We start from the raw sequence: 14,415 nt of genomic DNA on the forward strand, positions 1-14,415 counted from the left end.
GACATTCATAGACATTCTCTGCCCATAGACAACACCCTTTCCTGAGGGCAGCAGACCAGCCTCAGTTTTCCTCAACCAGATCCCAGGGTAGATCAGGGCCCAAAGTCACCTTGCACAACCTGAGGAAAATTGTGGTCCATGCCACTGGTTCGGTGGCCAGAAACTCCTTCCATGTGACCCTGCACCCGGTTCTGTGTTGCAGATTGCTACAGGGACCCCTGGGCAGACAGTGATTTCTGGTCCTGGCGTCCCAGCTTCTGAGGTGAAGTTTGCAGTTTAGAGAAGCTGCAATCAGCCGGCAGGAGGAGGAGCAGCAGCTGCCTTGTGGCTTTTCTCTTCCACAGGGATAATAGTCTACATTGTATAGAACTGTACAGATTTATGTTTACTTTGTTAAATGAGTTTAACGTTGCTATTTAGTGTTTGATGTTGGTTTTAATTTATATTAAATTTTGTTTACTTGATAACAGTTGCTTAAACTCATTCTATAAAATAAAACACATCACAGGAAAACACAGTAAACAGAGGAAGATGTCCTGAGGTAGATGTTGATGAATTACAAAGCAGTTACCTTAGTGACTCCCATCACATCAGTCTTCTCCTCCAATAACCCTCATTTTCCTGTATTTTGTTGTTATTTTAGGTTGGTATTATATCATTCATTATAATAATGCTGTGGGTTAATATAAACAGCAAAGAAATAAAAAATTAAATTGCAAGTGATGTAAAATCCCATCTAAAACCCACAAGTATGAAATTTACTCATTCATTAGCTAACTAATTCCCAAGACACCCAATATAATAAAGTACTGCAAAGCAATTGGCAAGTTTCAAAATTGTGGTTTTGCATTTTCTATCCTTTTCTCAATCATGAAAAGAACTCTTTTTCAATGGTATATAACATACATATAAAACAAGATAGAAATTTAAACACTATAAACATGTAACAGTGGCTGTAAATACATTATTTTACATGTTTCTCATAACCAATAGGTTATACAGCATGAAAACTATTAAAATAAAAACTAGACAAAAAATGCATGTCAGTTCTATGGTAACACACGGGACACTCCAGTATATCCATGCTAAAAAGTAAATAATATTGTGTGAAAAATAATGTCTTAAAATATAATTAATAAGAAATAAATTCAGTAAAGAATTATAATACCAAGTCATTCACATTTCAAAATTCATGCTTCTTTTCAGTTGATTCAATATTTTTTCAACTGTTTTCAAAATTTGTTCAGAGCCAACATTACTCACAAATGTCACACATCTGTTATTTCAAACATGTATTTTTCCATAAAAGACCTTTGATAAACATCGAAAATGTTAAGTTGTTTTTAGATGAAGCTGGATCAAATGCTGGTATCATTTTCAACTGTCACATCAAGTGTTTCAGTGTTACAAATTTATCCAACCAAACAAACAAAATGGAAATCATAATGGCACAGCTTTTATTGTAAATAGATCAAAACAACGGCATGTGTAGCCCAAAGAGCAGTGGCACATTAAAGCAAAACTAGCAGATACAAGCAACAACTGTCTATTGCAGAGTAAATAATCTGAAAATGGTTCCAAGTGAGACAAGACCAGGGAGAGTTCACCATGAAGGTGCCAACTGCTTTTCTGGCTGACCACTGTTTTACAAAGTGGAAGTTAAAAAAGAAAAAAATCGTATTTGTGAAAAACTTTGTCTAGGTATACTATTATCTCCAGTACACATAAAAAAAATACTAGAACAACAACAAAACCAACAGAACCCCCTCCTCTGAATAGAATAAAGCTCTGGTTCTGTCTGTCAGTTGGTGTTTTGGTCACACAGAATTATTATCTCAGATTCCTTTGGGTTGACATTGAAGATTGTTACAACCAAAAGTAGTCAATTGTGATGTTTTTTAAAAATAACAAGTCAGATATTAGAACAGTTATCAGTGATTTTTACAGTATCAAATTTGACAAATTTGCATTAAGGTAATGTGGCATAAATCATGTAATTCAAAGCCTCAACCCATTTGTTCCCCTCATATCTTCTTTCACATACTGGATGACAGAGTCACATGCATTAACCTTTATTCTGAGGGAGGAGCTGATCTTACCAGATACTTGCTACATGAACATAAAAGAAAATGAGGCACTTTGTTTTCTTTAGATTTTTTCCAATATGTCAAAAATTTGAAAAAAGATAAAAATGTGCTTTTGGTCCTTTGTTTCTTGGCAACCACCAGAAATATCATTTAATGAAATAAAATTTTTTTGTTCTTCTTTCAAAACACTTGAAAGTATAAAATGTTATATTTCACATATATATATGTATATATGTATACACACACACATACACACACACATATATATGTATATATGTATATATGTATAAACAACACATACACACGTATACACACACACACACATATATTCTGCACCAGCACCCTTGTATAGTAAAAGTATTTTTGTTCATTTGTTTCAATGAACTACACTTTTATCTTCAATTCCATTACATGTTTACAGCAAATAGGCGGGTGTGACTTTTACATCCTTAATGATTTTCTTCCATACCGCAAGTTGTAAAAAATACTTGAACAGTTTGCCCAATAATGTGACACACAATGGATGGACCTTGTTTCAAACCTTTGTGAAGGGCGTATAAAATAAAGGTTCTGCAATATTAGCTCAGATATTCATCTTTTTAAAAATACTGGAACCGCTCTCCAGGCCCTGGAACCGCTCTCCAGGCTCTGGATCGCTCTCCAGGCTCACCTAGGTGTTACACACGCACAGTTCTGGCTAAGGAGGTGGCTTCCTGCCACAAGGCCACTGGGCCCTTGGCCATATATACCCCTGACTCATACAATAAAGTTGAGATTCCTGCTGTGCCTCGTGCACTGACAGACCTCCTGGCTCTGGTGGGTTTCCTTTGCCAACGACACTCATCATCCTGCTCGGCCCCATATTCTCCTCAGGCGGGCCCTGAGGAGGTACATCAGACCTTGTTGCCCGACAGGGAGTAACAACTGGTTCCCTGTGTGAGGAAGACAAAGTCACCGACAGGCCAATCGGACTCTGGTTTTATTCTTTAGAACAATTAGTCTTAAAAATTGGGTTTTAGGAGATCTAAGATGGCAGACTAGAGGGAAGCTGCATTGCTTGTCGCTCTGTAACTCCGGTTTCAAGCAGAGGATATCTGTTTCTTGGTAAGGCAGTTTTTGCTGCTTATCGATCCCCTGCTGTTTACCCCATTTGTCTGCTGTGATCACCTGCAATCTGCCAGCTTATCGACGCCTTCCTTGAGTGCGGGTTGCTCACTGGCAGGCACCTATCATCCGCCATTTGCCTGCCTCTCACCTGTCCATCACCTGCCTTACACCTATCCATCACCCAATGCACGAGGCTCACCTCCCAATCGTCCTAGGACAGTCAGGAAACTGATCGCAGACCACCAGTGGAGCACCAGCTGCCTGGAAGTTCACTGTTACAGTTCCTACAGGTTTGTTTACACGTGGCTGCTGCCATTTTGAGATAACAGCCAGGCCCTGTAGGACCCCTGGCTGGACTGACTGAGCCCCATCTCCAGGATCCCTCAGCCGGACCAATCACTCCCTGACTCTGGGGCCCTCACATCCACTGACTGCTCCCTGCCGCCAGGACCCCCAGACCAACTGACTGTGCCTTATCACCGGGACCCCAGACTGACTGACTGCAACCAGCCTCCAGGATCCCACAACCACACCAAACACACCCTACCTCCAAGACCCATGCCTGACCAACCACATCCCGCCTCCAGGACCTCCTGCTGACCACAGCCACACCCTGAGCTGCAGCTCCCCATTTGCCAACACATTTCCAAGCCAGAGCAGCCATTTTGGATAATCCTAGGAGCCGAAGTTCCGATCTTTAAGTGGGGCAAAACCCATCCTGAGACGCCTGCTGGATGCTTGAAGCTCATTGTCAGGGATATTTGGTCTAGAATTGTATAGTGTCTGAATTGGGCACTGCTAATATTGATCTCCCCTTAAAGAAAGGTTTTTGGAAACCTACAGGGCCACTATAAGCCTATAGGGGGAAATCTGCAATAATCCCAGATCTGCACTGCTAGGGGAGAAGATACATGAACAACATGAAAAACCAAGGGAAGAAAACGATCCAAACAAATCTAGATTCTATATTAATAGAATCCAATGACAGTATGTTAGAAGAAATGTCAGAAAAGGACTTCAGATTATACATGATTAAGATGATTCATGAAGCAAAGGATGAGATAAGAGAGCAAATGCAGGCAATGAATGATAATACCAATAAACGGACAGAGCACCTGCAGGAAGGAAAAGATCATTTCAACAAAGAAAGATTCAAAAAAAAACGGAAATCCTTGACATGAAGGAGACAATAAACCAAATAAAACACTCAATGGAGGATTCCCCTCGCCCGCCACCGTCCATGCAGGGAGTTGGCCCTGGGCTGCCACCGCCACCTCGACCACTGCCGCCGCCATCGTCTAGTTCTTCTGCCCCGTCATGGCCGAGGAGCTGTCCGCGGCCACGTCCTACACTGAAGATGATTTCTACTGCCCGGTCTGTCAGGAGGTGCTCAAAACGCCCGTGTGGACCGCGGCCTGTCAGCACATAACTGACAGGATTTCTGGATATTGAAGTGATAGTTTCCCTTTCTGTTACCCTTCTGTTCATTATTACTCGGTTACTACAAGAGTGGAGTTTCTGTAGAAAATGTTTCCTGACTGCAATGAGACAAAGTGGAATACATGGTCCCCTATGTCATGGAAATATGACTAGAAGTGAAAGAGCGTGTCCAGAACGGGCCTTAGACCTTGAAAATATCATGAGGAAGTTTTGTGGTAGCCATAGATGCTGTGCAAAACAGATTAAATTCTATCGCATGAGACATCGTTATAAATCTTGTAAGAAGTATCAGGATGAATATGGTGTTTCTTCTCTCATTCCAAACTTTCAGATATCTCAGGATTCGGTAGGGAATAGTAATAGGAGTGAAACGTCCACATCTGATAACACAGAAACTTACCAACAGAGTACAAGTTCTGGGCATCCCACCTTTAAGTGTCCCTTGTGTCAAGAGTCAAATTTTACCAGACAGCGTTTACTTGATCACTGTAACAGTAACCACCTGTTTCACATAGTTCCTGTGACATGTCCTATTTGTGTGTCTCTTCCTTGTGGGGAGATTCTAGCCAGATTACTAGAAATTTTGTTAGTCATCTAAATCAAAGACATCAGTTTGATTATGGAGAATTTGTGAATCTTCAACTAGATGAAGAAACCCAATATCAAACTGCCATTGAAGAATCTTTTCAAGTAAACATCTGAAGCCTGTAGACATCTCTGCATCTTTGTACCTGCAAGTGCCATCTTTAAGGCAAAACTACATGAAGTCACCGTTTCAGCAACTTGATGTGTATATTAATAAAAGTAATTCAGCCTATTATTTTAAATTTTTTAATTGAAAAATAAAGGTTGGGCCACCCAAAAACTTTATCCTTTGACAAGTTAAAAAATGACAGTTATGACATTACTTTAAAAGGATAAAAAGGATAGTATTTCACTAAGGTAGTAGTGAAAAGGGAATACCTGTTTTATTTTATCTTTTTTATATTACATATTTTTGAGTTTTTCATTATTATGTTGTTTTTGAAATTTGGTGCAGTTTCTTCTATTTATTGTACACAGGTATCACACAGTAGCAAACTCTGAAAGACGTGATTGATATAAACTTAACAAGTCTGAGCCAGTTGTCAGAGTTGCAGAATGAGAACTTGAAGTGCTAAATGGAAGAATCCAAAGGAAATTTTTTAAACACAGATTATAGCTGAAGTATTCATCTATAAGAAAATTGTATTTATATAACTTTTAGTATTTTTGAAGACTAATGAAATTTCCTTAACAATTTTAACTCTTTAAAAAGTAAAAGTTTATTGTAAAAACATTTCCTTTTTGCTATTAGAAGGAAATATCAAGAGAAAATTTTATTTCTTTTGGACAGTTGGTAATTCAATCTTGTTTGTTTGACTAATTTGTAAGCTGAAGTACTAAGCTGAATAACAGTGGTTTACCACACAATTTTCAATGGCCAGTGTTTCTCACTAGCTAAGATGAAATTTAGTAGAAACTTTCAGTTGGTGATATTATATTCTACAGATATACTTAAATGAGAAATTTAAAGAAATTCAAAGGTAAAGATATGTATGTACATACACTTTTGTATATATATACATAATACACATATACATAGATATCTTTGCATGCAGATTGTCAGGTTATGCATAATTTTTATTAAGGATTTAAAAATGAGCAAGCAATATAGAATTGAATTATCTGATTTGATTAAAATTTTGTATATCACCAAATTATTTAAAAGCAGTCAAATGCTAAGTGGTATAAGTTGGTTGCTATTACACCTTAAAAATTGAGTTTACACACAATTACCTGTTGTTATGGTGCTCATTTCTTATTCTCAAAAATAATGCATGGCTATGATGTAGTGAAAATAGATTTTGCCAGCCAAAGTTTCACTACTTTGTAGTCAAAGCTAAGTTTGTTCTTAATATTCTGTAATTGGAATCATAAAGGATTTTATAGAAGGGCAAAAATCACAGGAAAAAAAGGATAAAGTTAATTCTCTGACATTTCATACTAATATACAATGTTTATGCTTTCTTTAAAATTACTAAAAGATCAAAATCTCAGTAATTTGCTGCTAATATATACATATATTGTATAAAAAGGTATATTTTGGTTTTCTTAAAATCCTAGTTGACTTTTCTACAGTGAACATTTTTTTAAACTTGATTTAATAAAAATGTTAATTTTGGACGTGAAGTTTTGTAAAAACATTTTTCAAACACCAATGACTTTATTTATAGATAGTAATAACAATCACACAAAAAGCCATACATCTGAATGCCTTTGTTCTGTTATTCTAAGAGTGATATTTACTATATGCTTTAACATTTTCTCTGCAGTTAACATGAGTATAATTTTAAGAACAACTGTATGAGTTCTTTTTAGAAAGGTACTTTGACCATAGTTTTTTTTTTCCAGTTTAAAGCAATAACTTTAGTAGTAGTTTCTTTCAAAGTTCAATATTTCTGATATGTCAACCTAAACCATTCTGAAATTTGCAAACTTCTTTAAAGGAAAGTTGTTGTAGAAGTGATCTTGGTGAATTGTGTTTTGAAATTTTGTGAATGAGTTAAATGTTAATAGTCTAGTGTGTTTTACATATAAGATGCTTCATAAGGAAAATATTTACTCTGGTATTTGCTTTTCTCTGGGAACTCAAGTGTGTAAATAATTGTTTAAAAACTCCCCTCCTTTTGTCAGTGGGTTGAAAATAGGGATAAGCCTGTACACATTTAATTCATGGAAATTAGGTTCATGAGGAAAAGTTCTTATTTTAAATATTTGTCAGGATAAAGGAGGGAAACTGTATTAATACTGATACCTAAATTTCACAATACCACTTAGGAAAGCCTTTTCCCTCAAGATATTACACTTTATGTTCCTTGTTTAAACAGGGTCTTATTTGAGATGCATTGCTTTATTTTTCAATTAAAAGTGGTTTCTCCAAAAGAAAAAAAAAAACTCAATGGAAATCATCAACAAAAGACTAGACCACTTGGAAGACAGAACCTCAGACAATGAAGACAAAACATTTAATCTTGAAAATAAAGTCACCCAAACAGAGAAGATGGTAGGAAAAAATGAACAGAGTCTCCAAGAACTATGAGATATCATGAAAAGACCAAATTTAAGAATTATTGGGATTGAGGAAGGCACAGAGATACAAACCAAAGGAATGAACAACCTATTCAATGAAAAAATAGCAGGAAATTTCCCAAACCTGAAGAATGAAATGGAAACTCAAATACAAGAGGCTTACAGAACACCAAATGCACAGATTCACAACAGGTCCACACCAAGGCACATTAGAATGAAAATGCCTAACATTCAAAATAAAGATAGGATTTTGAAGGCCGTGAGAGAAAAGCATCCAATTACTTATAGGGGAAAACCAATACGGATAGCAGCAGACTTCTCAACCCAGACTCTAAATCCTAGAAGGAAGGACCTGGAACAACATATTTCAAGCTCTGAAACAACACGGTTGGCAACCAAGAAACCTATACCCAGCAAAACTAACCTTCAGATTTGAAGATGAAATAAAATCCTTCCATGATAAACAAAAGTTAAAAGAATTTACAAATAGAAAGCCTGTGCTACAGAATGTTCTCAACAAAATATTCCATGAGGAGGAAATGAAAAACAACAATGGAGGTAAGCAACGGGAGGAACTACCTTAGAGAAAAAGCACTCAAAGGAGAAACCAAGACAACTTAAACACCAAAATAAGCCAAATGACTGGGAATACAAATCGTATCTCAATAATAACCCTGAACGTTAATGGCCTAACCTCATCAATCAAAAGACATAGACTGGCAGAATAGATTAAAAGAAAGTCCCAACAATATGCTGCCTGCAAGAGACTCACCTCGTAGAAAAAGACATCCACAGACTAAAGGTGAAAGGATGGGGAAAAACCTACCATGCACATGGACTCAGTAAAAAAGTGGGGGTGTCCATCTTTATATCAGATAAAGCGGACTTCAAGACAAAGTTAGCCATAAGGGATAAAGAAGGACATTACATACTGCTTAAGGGAACCATAAATCAGGAAGACATAACGATAGTAAATATTTATGCCCCAAACAAGGGTGCATCCCTGTACATCAAAAAATTTCTACTAATTTCAGGAATTATACTGACCACAACACAATAATTCTGGGTGACTTTAATGCACCACTGTCACCACTAGATAGATCTTCCAAACAAAAACCAACCAAAGAAAGCATAGAACTCAATAACACAATCAGTAACCTAGACTTAATACACATATATAGAATATTCCATCCATCAATGAGCAGATTCACTTTCTTCTCAGCAGTACATGGAACCTTCTTGAAAATAGACCATATGTTATGCCACAAAGCAGCCCTTAGGAAATGCAAAAAAATAGACATACTGCCTTGTGTTCTCTCAGATCATAATGGACTGATAATAGTAATCAATGATAAAATAAAAAACAGAAATTACTCCAACACCTTTAGACTAAATAATATGCTATTGAATGGAACATGGATAACAAAAAACATCAAGGAGGAGATAAAAAAATTCTTAGAGGTCAATGAGAAAGACGATACAACATACAAAAATTTCTGGGACACTATGAAAGCAGTACTAAGAGGAAAATTCATTGCATGGAGCGCATTCCAGAAAAGAATGAAAAGTCAACAACTAAATGACCTAACGTTACAGCTCAAAGCCCTAGAGAAAGAAGAACACAATAACAGCAAATTAGTAGAAGACAGGAAATAATTAAAATCAGAGCTGAAATCAATGAAATTGAAACGAAAAAAACAATTCAAAAAATTGACAAAACAAAAAGTTGGTTCTTTGAAAAAGTAAACAAAATACACAAACCCTTAGCCACACTAACAAAGAGAAAGAGAGAGAAAACTCAAATTACTCAAATTCGTGATGAAAAAGGAAATATCACAAAAGACACCACTGAGATTCAGAACATAATGAGAAGCTACTCTGAAAATCTGTATTCCAACAAAGTAGAAAGTACTGAAGACATTGACAAATTTCTCGAGACATATGCTCCTCCCAAACTGAACCAGGAGGACATACACGATTTAAACAGATCAATATCAAGCAATGAAATAGAAGAAGCTATTAAAAATCTACCATCCAAGAAAAGCCCAGGACCAGATGGATTCTAAGCCGAGTTCTACAAGACTTGAAAGAAGAACTCATTCCAATACTTCTCAAAGTATTCCAGGAAACAGAAAAGGAATTCTATGAAGCTAATATCACCAAACTCATTCTATGAAGCTAATATCACCCTCATACCCAAACCAGGAAAAGACACATCAAGGAAAGAAAATTTTAGACAAATATCCTTGATGAATATAGATGCAAAGATCTCAACAAAATATTGGCAAACCGTATCCAAAAACATATTAAGAAAACTGTGCACCACAATCAAGTGGGGTTCATTCCTGGAATGCAAGGATGGTTTAACATCCGTAAATCAATAAATGTAATCCATCATGTCAATAGACTTAAGAATCATATGGTTATTTTAATTGACACAGAAAAAGTGTTGGACAAAATACAACACCCCTACATGCTCAAAACACTAGAAAAAATAGGGATAGTAGGAACATACCTGAACATCGTAAAGGCTATTTATGCTAAGCCCATGGCCAACATCATTCTTAATGGAGAAAAACTGAAACCATTTCCTTTAAAAATGGGAACAAGACAGGGATGTCCTCTTTCAACACTTCTATTCAATATTGTCCTCGAAACTCTAGCCAGAGCAATTAGGCAGACTAAAGAAATTAAAGGGATACGAATAGGAAAAGAGGAACTTCAGCTGTCACTATTTGCGGATGACATGATTCTATATTTAGAGGATCCAACAACCTCCTCCAGAAAACTTCTAGATCTTATCAATGAATTCAGCAAAATAGGAGGCTATAAAATCAACATGCAGAGAGTTTTCAAGATGGCGGCCTAGAGGGTGGCTGCATTTCATGTTGCTCCAGGACTCAGGATTCAAAAGAGGAGATATTGAGAGACTTGGGACCAACTCAAAGCAGCCGGGTGAGTCTCTCCCATTGGGGAAGAGTCCCGGATGGTACCGTAGTCCCGGAATGCAGGGAACTTTGTGAAGTAGAGCTGCCGGCGAGACGCCCCTCCCCCCGCTGAGGCAGTGAACTCGGACAACTGGAAGCGCAGTAAAGGAGGCCGCTCAGCACAGCACTGGGACTCAGAGCAACCACTGGGACTCCGGAGGCTGCCTAGGGGAGGAGCGGCGAGGAGAGCTGTGTGGACTCAGGACACCGGGACCTTCCCTGAGGAGAAGGAGGAGTAGCACGGCCACTTGGATTTGGAGTGACTCTACCAGAGCTACAGGTAGTTGCCAGAGGAGAAGCTGCGCGGCGAGCTGTTCGGACTTAGAGCGACTGCTTCTGAACACTGGACCTGCCCTGAGGAGGAGGAGGAGGAGCGTGGCCGCTTGGATTCGGAGTGGCTATACCAGAGCTACAGGCGGTTGCCAGAGAGGGGCGGCGTGGCGAGCTGTTTGGACTCAGACCACTTCTGAACACCGGGGCCTGACCAGAGGAGAAGGAGGAGGAGGTGGAGGAGCACGGCGGGGCGTTTGGACTCGCAGTGACTGCACTAGAGCTCCAGGTGGCTGCTCAGAGGAGGAGGCGATTGGTGAGTTGTTTGGACTTAAAGCGACCGCTCCTGAACACAGGGGGGCTGCCTGGAGGAGAAGCACAGTGGGTAGCTTGGTCTCAAGTGGCCGCACCAGAGCTCCGGGCGGTCGCCCAGAGGACGCGTGCAGCGGGTTACGTGGATTCAGAGACACTCAGAGCGACCACTCCTGAACATCCGGGGGGTTACCTGGAGGAGGAGTAGGAACAGGGAGGGTCATTTCGACTCGGAGTGATTGATTGCCCCGGGCTGCGGGTGGTCGGTGGGAGGAGGAGGCACGCAGTGGGTTGCTTGGACTCCTAGTGACCGTACCGGAATACTGGGTGGCTGTCTGGAGGAAGAGGTGTGTGGCGGGTCTCTGGGACTCAGAGCGATTGCACAGGGCCCCAGGTGGCTCCTCAGAGCCTGGCCGCATAGCCAGGCGATTAGGTGCAGAGCAGGGTCCCAGGATCTAGGAGGCTTCTTGGTGGAAGAGTCACACAGAGACAGGCTTAGGGGCGGAGCGAAGGTTCCAGGACTGCGGGCAGATTCTCTGAGGAGGGGCAGCCTAAGGAGATTCATCTGCGAAGGGTGAGGCTCCCAGGCCCAGGAGGTAGGGCCGGGCCCCTGGGAACTTTGCAGCGGAAGGCAGCCCAGCCCAGGCGGTAGCTGAAAATTGAAGGGAACCTCTAGGAGGGAACTGACCAGTGAGACCTCCTCACCGGGTGAGTCTTCCCTGCCGGGTGAGGTTTCCCCACAAGGACAGTAAAACCACAGACACAGGCCCAAACAGGCCTTGCCTCAGCCTGCAGCCTAGTTTCCCTTTGGATGACCATTGGTCAACAAGTGGAGGCACCTCTGCCCACTAGCAGGGATTATACCCCACCTGAAGGCCACCACTCCTAGAGACGAAGATTCCTTGTGGAGCACCGCATTATCAACTTTCTCCAAGACTTCAGCCTACTGAAGGCTAAGACGGGATATATATAGAAATCTTCAGGGACATTGTAAGTCAATAAAGGAAATCTGCAATATCTGAGCGGTCCACTGATACCTGAACAATATGAGAAAACAAGGAAAGAAAATGCTGCAAACAAATCTAGATGTTACATCAATAAAACCCAATGACAGCATGGCAGAAGAAATGACAGAAAAGGAGTTAAGATTGTACATAATTAAAATGATCAGGAAAGCAAACGATGAGATGAAAGAGCAAATGCAGGCATTGAATGATCTCACCAATCGACAGTTAAAAGAGCAAACACAGGAAGCAAAAGATCATTTCAATAAAGAGTTAGAGATATTGAAAAAAACCAAACAGAAATCCTTGACATGAAGGAAACAATAAACCAAATTAAGAACTCCATAGAAAGCATATCCAGTAGGATAGAACACCTGGAAGACAGAACCTCAGACATTGAAGACAAAATATTTAACCTTGAAAACAAAGTTGAACAAACAGAGAAGATGGTAAGGAATCATGAACAAAATCTACAAGAACTATGGGATATCATGAAAAGGGCAAATTTAAGAATTATTGGGATTGAGGAAGGCTTACAGAAACAAACCAAAGGAATGAACAATCTATTCAATGAAATAATATCAGAAAATTTCCCAAATCTGAAGAATGAAATGGAAAATCAAGTTCAAGAGGCTTATAGGACTCCAAATACACAAAATTATAACAGACCCACACCAAGACACATTATAATGAAAATGCCTAACATACAAAATAAAGACAGAATTTTAAAGGCTGTCAGAGAAAAGAACCAAATTATATTCAGGGGGAAACCAATAAGAATATCAGCAGATTTTTCAATCCAGACCCTAAAAGCTAGAAGGGCCTGGAACATTTTTCAAGCCCTGCAAGAAAATGGATGCCAACCAAAAATCTTATACCCAGCAAAACTTACCTTCAAATTTGACGATGAAATAAAATCCTTCCATGATAAACAAAAGCTAAAAGAATTTACAAAAAGAAAGCCAGCATTACAGAACATTCTCAGCAAAATATTCCATGAGGAAGAGATGAAAAACAAAGAAGCAAATCAGCAAAGGGAGGAATTATCCTAAAGGAATTGTCAAATAAAGGAGGAGCCAAGTTGTGTCAAACAAATGAATAAATAAACTTTTAAAAAATGAACCAAATGACCAGGAAACCAAATCATATCTCTATAATAACCCTGAATGTTAATGGCCTGAATTCATCAATCAAAAGACATAGACTGGCAGACTGGATTAAAAAGAAAGACCCAACAATATGTTGCCTGCAAGAGACTCACCTCATAGAAAAAGATACCCATAGACTAAAGGTGAAAGGATGGGGAAAAACATACCATGCGCATGGACTCAGCAAAAAAGCTGGAGTATCCATCCTCATTTCCGATAATGTGGACTTCAAGCCAAAGTTAGTCAGAAGGGATAAAGAAGGTCATTTCATACTGCTTAAGGGAAGCATAGGTCAGCAAGATATAACAATCATAAACATCTATGCCCCAAACAGTGGCTCATCCATGTATGTCAAACAAATCCTTCTCAATTTCAGAAACCAAATAGACCATAATACAATAATACTAGGTGATTTTAACACGCCTCTCTCACCACTGGACAGACCTTGCAGACAAAAATTGAACAAAGAAACCATAGATCTCAATAACACAATCAATAATTTAAACTTAGGGACATTTATAGAATATACCATCCAACCAAGAGTGAATACACTTTCTTCTCAGCAGCACATGGATCCCTCTCTAAAATAGACCATATATTATGCCACAAAGCTAATGTTAGCAAATACAAGAAGATAGAGACACTACCATGTATTCTATCAGATCATAATGGATTGAAGTTAGAAATAAATGAAAGAGTAAAACACAGAAGCTACTCCAACATCTGGAGATTAAACAATATGCTATTATATGATGAATGGATAACAGAAGATACTAGGAAGAAATTAAAAAATTCTTAGAGGTAAATGAGAACAAAGAAACATCACATCAAAATCTCTGGGACACTATGAAAGCAGTACTTAGAGGGAAATTTATTTCATGGAGTGCATTTAATAAAAGAAGTAAAACTCAACAAATAAATGACCTAACACTACAGCTCAAAGCCCTAG

General features: G+C 39.0%; 1 protein-coding gene and 1 pseudogene across 3 annotated transcripts in view; both read left to right on the plus strand.

Annotated features, from left to right (window-relative positions):
* LOC306667255 (immunoglobulin lambda-1 light chain-like) overlaps positions 1–14,415 on the plus strand; it is a 759,848-nt gene that overhangs the window by 526,930 nt on the left and 218,503 nt on the right. The window lies entirely within an intron of this gene.
* Positions 4,512–14,415, plus strand: part of LOC306667283 (E3 ubiquitin-protein ligase RNF138-like) — a 97,546-nt pseudogene continuing 87,642 nt past the window's right edge. The window contains exons 1-2 of the transcript XR_013766738.1: positions 4,512–4,621; positions 4,992–5,438. The product of XR_013766738.1 is annotated as an E3 ubiquitin-protein ligase RNF138-like (transcript). The remainder of the gene's footprint in view (positions 4,622–4,991; positions 5,439–14,415) is intronic.

The sequence above is a fragment of the Sciurus vulgaris genome (genome assembly GCF_902686455.1).
Source record: "Sciurus vulgaris genome assembly, chromosome: 8".
Lineage (NCBI taxonomy): Eukaryota > Metazoa > Chordata > Mammalia > Rodentia > Sciuridae > Sciurus > Sciurus vulgaris.